Source organism: Anticarsia gemmatalis, chromosome 8 (genome assembly GCF_050436995.1).
Source record: "Anticarsia gemmatalis isolate Benzon Research Colony breed Stoneville strain chromosome 8, ilAntGemm2 primary, whole genome shotgun sequence".
Lineage (NCBI taxonomy): Eukaryota > Metazoa > Arthropoda > Insecta > Lepidoptera > Erebidae > Anticarsia > Anticarsia gemmatalis.
Window position 1 is genome coordinate 6,445,544 of NC_134752.1, and position 7,954 is coordinate 6,453,497.

Consider the following 7,954-nt stretch of genomic DNA (forward strand, 5'->3'; position numbering starts at 1 on the left):
TCTCCATAGCTATCTGAAAATGAAACATCAGCCATTAACTAAAAGATATTGCACGTTGAAGAATGAATTACATTATTTGGCAATCTGTTATTGTTTATAACCCATCACAATCTATTAACCTAGCTCGCTTATGTCCCTATTGCCGTCAAACGGCAAACAAGTGGAAGTGTGTGGGGTATAATTTGTTTCTCGTATATAAAAAGAGCGTTACAATTTATCAGGCGTGTAGTTTCGGTAAGAACTTCCTCTTTCCACACATGGGACTGGCAAGCGGTGTAGTGAAAGTATCAGGGACTGTAGTAAAATCACCTATTGTTTTAAATATGGTATAATAACTTTTACAGTAAAAAAATACTAGTTAAAATAATTTATGTGATATAGTTTTTTTATAAGATCATTCTTTTTCACACGCTCGCGGTTATATACGAAAAGAATACATGATTCATAGTATATATTTTATTTTTTTATTTGGTATACAATATGTATATTGTAATAAAACTTCAAATACTGACATATTTTATTCAAATTCTAAAAATACACTAGTAACAAAGGAAGGAGGGATTAGGAACCAACTTACTAAATTCTTTTTTAGTACGTGTATTATAAAATATGCTAACGTTTATAGAACGGTTGATTTTAATTGTAATATCACGATGTCAGTTGGCAATGAGCTAGGCAATCCGTGTACCGTTGAAATATTTACTCCGCAATTTATAATTAAACGGAATTTTGATTGGTGCTGTGTCAACGGTTGCTCAGCTCCATTAATTCCGTTGAGGAAAATGAGTCGGAAAATAATACGCACAATTATTATATCGACAGTTAAATTAATTTCAAGGAAACATTTAATAGATAACAGTTGCTGATTCTTTTTAAGACAACTTTTTTATAATTCTACCTATTATATACAATAACCAAATTGATTTTGGCACGAGTTTTGCTTTCAAACCCAATGAATAGTCTGACATAAAGCTACCAATCGCTAGATTGAAAACCTCCGAATAAAAATGGTGGTAAAGTTTAATGTTTCCACGTGGGTGGAGTCTACCACAAAATGGTTCAGCAAACATGTGTAGGTACTTTTTGTTGTTTTCCGACGTCACAAAATGGAATATATACAAGCGTGATAGCTTGAAAGCCCGAGGTCAATGAATAACATGACATTTTGAACAGCGAACAAACGAATTGAACGTGGGCGATGCCGCGGGCAGGAGCTAATCAAGTCATAGAGGTCTACTGAGTAAAAAGGCACATGGCGCTCTTAACACAACATTGGCCAGGCCACTGTTCCAAGTTTAAGCTAGTAATTTATGCTTAACGCGGTTCCAACGAGCGCTTTGACCAGTCTAAACGTATTACTAATACGCTAACTGAAGTTTGTCCTGTTAACTTTACGACTATCATAAATATTTCCGTTAAACTGAGACCAACGGCTTAATGCGCTGCGTCGGCAGTAAAATATTGCGCCAAAGTAATCACACGTTTGTTATACCTTCGGCTTACCTAATATCAAGTATATCAATACATTACATGTACTACATATAGCTTCATCGCTGAGCATGTATTAACTTCCAGATCGATGAGGATTAAGTCGAAAAAAGTCCTCTATAGTGGTTTCTGGTGTTTGTCGACATCGACGATATTATTTTGAGAGCTCTCGAACGACATTTTCTTTTCCTCAAATCCACGAATGAGCCATTTTGGTATAACGAGGTACTTTTATAAGTTCCACTTTTCTAACGCTCGCGTGATCATTACAAATGCCTACGTGATGTATCTCATTAAGTTAAATGGACAGCGAATAATGAAAGCATTTATGAGAAAGAAGCCGGAGCGTAGCCGAGGAAGTTATTAAAACAAAGTTCAGTCATGGATTCCTTTTTAACGCGAGCGAAACCGTGCACAGAGCGAGTATTACAAAAAGTAAAATTGGGTATTGTACGATAACAATGGGCAATTGTAGTTTTTAATTCTTGCCCACGTTATTCCAGTGTCTATCGGGTTGGAGTTGTAGAGTGAATAAAATTGCTCAAAGACTGCAATGCACGCTCGCCGGAGCGTATGCAAGCGCCCCGAGTGCCCCTTACTTACTGTATTCACTCACGGAAATAAGCCAGGAACACATTCACATTCTTCTACGAGTACTTGCATTGTTTTGCGCAACTCCCCCAGCTATGGTTTTCAATTCAATATAATAATGGTTTTATATGTATTGATACTTAGCTTAGGGCTACATAGCTTTGAAGAGCTTTTATGTGGTTTGTTGAATGAACTTGCAATAAAGCAGTAGAGATATACGAGGTAGTAAAACAACTTGTAGTACTGATTTTGTTGCACATTCACTTTAAATGTAACTGTTTGGTCTTTCGGTGAAACGTCACACTTTGTATTGTGGTTTTCAGCGGCGTTAAATTAATTGTTGAGATTGAACGCGCGAAATATTCTGTTGTTTACTAGTAAATGGGAACATTGCAGCATAGGAGGGTTAATAAATGTACTAATACTCTAATCATCGTTAAAATCACTAACTTAATCGTAAACAGAGTACTGAACTAATCATGCTCCTTTCCTGTGTTATCAAAGAATATTTAAAAATGTGTTAACAGCAATTTTCCTTCATTGCATTAACTCGAAATAGGTAGTAATTAAAACTTTTCCAGCACAATGAGAATTAGTTGAACAGGAATCTCGGTGCGGGTGAGTCTGAATATTCGTGCTGAGCGCTTTATTACCATGGTAACACAAACCGTGTTTCACAGAACGGGCGCGGCGGCGGCGGACAGAGTGCGCGGCTGCCGCCGGAACAAGTTATAAAATAAGCCGCTGGAGGCATGTAGACGAACCGCCAGCGTCCCGATGCCGACAGGGACGTTCGACCCAGTCGAACTGGAGCCCCGCCAAGCCTTTCAACCGCTTGCAATATAAATACGTGCTACGCGTGGTTGGACTATTCAATTGCTTCCTAGCTTTATGTGCGATCATAAGTACAGATTTATTGTTTATTATCGGACTGTTCCAGAACATTTTTATTTTATTTTTTCAATTGGAAAATATTCTGAATAGTCAGTTCAGTCAGCCACATGTGTTGTGGTTGAATGCAATAATGTTTGTTTTGCCTAATCCATTAAGCGAAGTGGAGGAGAAAGACCAGGAAGGCTGACCCCACTACCATATGGGACTCATAGCATGGAAGAGAAAGAGAGAGATTAATATACTGCTCTGCGTTTATTATGGACGTTGTGCATTCAGAAATAAAAATTGCTATTAGTAAAAATAGTATAGAACTAATCTCAGATGTAATAAGTATGCAAAGGTCTGTCGTGAACTGAAGAAAATCTCTTCTTTTTTGTTCTTATCAGATACATCTCGAAAATACACTCAAATGATTTCCTCGGAAATATTTTGAAACTTATATGTATTTGTTGTTGTTCCATACAAATTCACGTTTTAAAAAAAAATGTAAAGCACTGTTAAATTGTAATCTTTTAAGTCAATATTAGACATATATAAATAAAGTACTTTGCAGTGTAACATTTCACATAAAACTATTTTCGTTGAGACACAAACTGAAGCTTTGCAATAAAACGAACAATAGTGAATTAAATTAGCATTAGAATGCTGTATTTGAGGATTTTGAAGCGCGGGAATGAAATAATAAAGACCATGATGTGGTAACAATGAACATGGCGGACTGGGATTAAAGGGTGTTTATTGCCAAAGGGCTAGTTAAATATCCACTATGGGAGCACATTTGCTTGCGCGCTTGGTGTCGGTAAATTGGCCGTAAAACTATCTATGACCTGCGTGTAACGAGTTTAACTCCTGAGTAAAACGAGGAAATATGGACTAAAAATGTATTTAAGATTTAGTTATAAAAAATACAATATAAGTCGTTTATTACCTGCCTGATCTGACGACCGTGATATTTATAAAATAATAGTCTTTTTCTTAAACATAATAGCACATTTCAGTCTTATTTATTAAGAACGTTAAATAAAAAATACTCCTCCAAATTGCTTAAACAACTTTCACGAAAGGTAAACTATTAACTGCACAAAAAACAAGAAGAATGACTTACAAATATTAGTTTGGAAAGTTCGGACACGGGCCAAAGGACAAGCTATCTTGCCCTCTAAATGTGTCTTTTTCTTACCGCCTTTATAGAAACGAATACAGAAAAAATATCAGGTTTCGAATTGAATCACATGTGGCTCTCTCATACAAACAGTAAAATAAACCGAAAGCGGTAAATATACGTAAGAAGAAAAAAGTAATGATCAATATAAAGTACTGGTCGAATTGAACAAGTTCCTCTCTTGTTACATAAAAAATATGATGACACAGTGAATTGAGTAGTCTGTGTATAGAATGTATGTAGTTACTTGAAATACATATATCTTAGTGGAGTATATGAAAGTTTTGTTCAAGTTTAGAGTCTCGCCCGGGAGCGGACGCCGTACATACCTCGAGACACAGATATCTGTTATTGACGGCCGTCTTCATAGTTTACGTACACGAAATGTGTATAGAACGGAGAGTACATTAATATTGGAAATGTATAACGTTTAAAAGCCGCTTCAGACAGCTACTTTCTTATAAGAACTAAATGTCTTAGCGTTCCAAAACGTATGGACTCTTTTCATTCAAAAAATGAGCACTTGGTACGTTCCTATGTGAATTCATAATTATTGTGTTAAAGTTTTGTGTGTTTCGCAATTGTTGAATCACGTTATACAGATAACATTTTTTTTTGTTATTTCTTTTTTCCTTGGTACAGCTGCAAATGTATATTTTACTTATTTTTGCCTCTTTTAAACATTTTATTTGTACTTGAAATTGCGCAGATATTAAAAACAAAAAAAAAAAACTTAAATATAATACGTGCCGTTTTTTATGAATCGACATGTATGGATCTTGACTGTCGGATGCCTGGGTCTTTGTTACTTACTCTTTCACGCAAAAACTAATCAAGCTCTCGGGCTCGGATATAGTATCTATACTACAAGATTATCGGATCCTAGATTAACACTTTTTACCGTGCGAAATCTTTCTACGCGGTATGGAGTCATGAACAGTATGTAACATACAATATATTATTATTTACTGAGTACTTACTATACCAATCAGATGTTACTAACTGTTTATACTTAGAGGCCATTAAATGATGTACGAGAAACATTATGTGGTTCCTCCATTAAACTCAGTCTGTGGAAATAACAGTTAAATGGTTTTGTTTTACAGAAAGTGGGTGCGTCGCTAAAGAAAGTAAACAGCAAACTTGCTACTTAATAGAATCAGACGAACTTCATTAATTAGTGACAGAATAAAACAAAACTAATTGGTGTCCAGCCTTCCGTGGAAATAACGTTGTAGCAAAGTTATCTTTTTCAGGAAATCACATTTAGTGGAGCGAGTGAAAAGTTTTTATTAAAGAAAAATGAACTGGGGTGATGTGTTTTAATCTATTTGAAAATTTCTAATCTTGTATAACGGCGTAAGCTCGTAGATAAAGGTGGGTGAAAGAAGCGCTTAATTAAAAGTATACAATAATCAGCGGGCTCTGAATGGTTCGGACGGCGGCGCTACGGTGTTGTTCGATGTAAATCCGATTACCGATAAACAGCTCCAATTTCCATCTATTGACGGAAGTAGATCGTAAACGTCCAATATTCCGAGTATATTTTGAATTTAAATTCGATAAATATTTTCAAAAACCTCTTAGAATGTCAGAATACAGAAAATATGTTTAGTGGTAACAGTACATCATGTGAACATTACATGCATGTGTTACGCGCACCCCTCCGCGACGCGGCGACGGGAAACTACCGCCAGTTATATATTCAATCCACATACTTAATAATTTTATGTTTATAACTTGTCAGATATGTGAGCGTCGGTTTTGCAATACTTTCACTTAAGTAGCGAATAAACAACAGTATTATGACAAGAATATTAAAGTAACTGTTACGTGACGTATGTACGCTGGTGTACGGACGTATGCTCTGCTTCCGTTTACTGTTTTGAGGAAAGTATCAAGTTGTAGTTTACGCAAACTTTAAGACAGATATGTTCGAAGTTTTCGACTTTGAGGAACAATTTCCGCAAATGCGGTCCTCCGGCATGTGGTAACCGGTTATATCTCATATATTAGCAGAAGAAGCGAATTTTGGGTTCATGTTTTATTTATAAATCAAAATATTTTGTGAAAATTTTTATTTTACTCAAGCGCAACTAATAGTCACGAATTAAAAGATTAATTGTATTATATTAATATCACGTTGTAAGCGTTATTTAAAATTACTCATGATCACAACCAATGATTTTATTCTTACACAATGGCGTAACCGATTTACCAGCAGACCATCTTTCTCAATAATAAGGATAGAACAATATTAAATTCTAATTTGGCTTTTAATAACAATCCCAAATGATTATCAGTTACAAAGTATCCAGTATGATAGCCTGTACCCACATCACCGTTTCATTACGCAAATCGTTTTTCGTTATCAGCTACGAAGCGTAGCGGCTGTATCGCTACGATCGTAGCATGTTCTACGGGAGCACGATCGCTCAATGAAGTGGCAATTATCTTCGGTTCCTGGCCTTGTTATCTATAAAGGGGGATCATTTGTTTCCATTAATGAGTTGCTTTGCTTGATCTATTATTTTTAGTTGTTTACTGTCTGGAGAATAATTATGTACGTAAACTATACCGGTTACCTTGTCCACAATATAAAGACGGGATGGTAATATGCTTCCACAAACGACTTTGATTGTAAGCAATTCAATAAGGAAACCGTTTCAGCGATAACAAGTAACAAGTATGGCAACAAGGAAAAAGAGTAGATTCCTTGGACAATTAGTATTAGCTGTGGCGGTTTTACGATGAGGCCCTTACTCAGCAGTGAGGAATTACGGGCTGTAATTGATTAAGGCTTTTTATTCTATTTCATTTCCTTAACCGTAACAAGGAAATGTTTAAGAATCAATACAGTTTCGATATCTTGAATAGAAGTGATCCCATTATGGGGTTCATTAACCTTTGAACTTATAAAAGAGCGATATCATTATGCGACATAATTGCGCGAGGAGATTAATCGTGCGAAAAATGTTAGCCGCTTGATTTACCTGCGCCATCTGTCTGCATTAGGGCGCGATCACACCGCCCGCCGCACGCCGCGCGCCGCGCACCGCGCCGTGCGACGACCGCGACAACGAGTTATAGCTGTCTGTTTATCTTGCCAACCTCCGCTTTGTATCATTTAAATATGTTAACATTAAGCGCCGAAGAGCACTACCCTCTCTACTAAACGACTGTTTTATTATAATATTCGATCCCGCAGAATAATCACTAGCTATTACAACAAGCAGTTTATTCTGCTTTAATTATGACTATATCATAATCACTTTTGTATCATTCAAAATAAATTTTAATCTCTTATAATAATTACACAGATATCAACAAGATTTACGTAGTACAAAGATACACCGAGTATTACAGCACTTTATTTGCTCTTTTATATTGTACGAAACTCTACCTCTACTGAATCTAAAATATTGTAAATGTCAGTCTAAAATATTACTGTTTCTTTATGATTTTCACGTCGGCTAGTAGCGCCCACTTCACGAGCAAGCTATTGTCACCGCTCGCCCGCGGCTTCACCCACGCCCCACAAGGATTTCCACCGACGTGAACTTCTCTGACCTTAAAGGCTATAGAACTACTGTAAAATATACAACTTCCTTCATTTAGGTTTTTATATTTGACTACTTTGTTGATTTATACAAGACTTCATCGTGTTGTTTCATCTCCGTGTAACGAAAATGAAACAAAATATGTAGGCAGTACTTCCATCGAGAAGGTTCAAAATACAATTTTATGAATAGTCATACTATCACAATATATGTACAATAGGGGCACACTAGAGGTAATCCGATTAAACCCGCAGATATT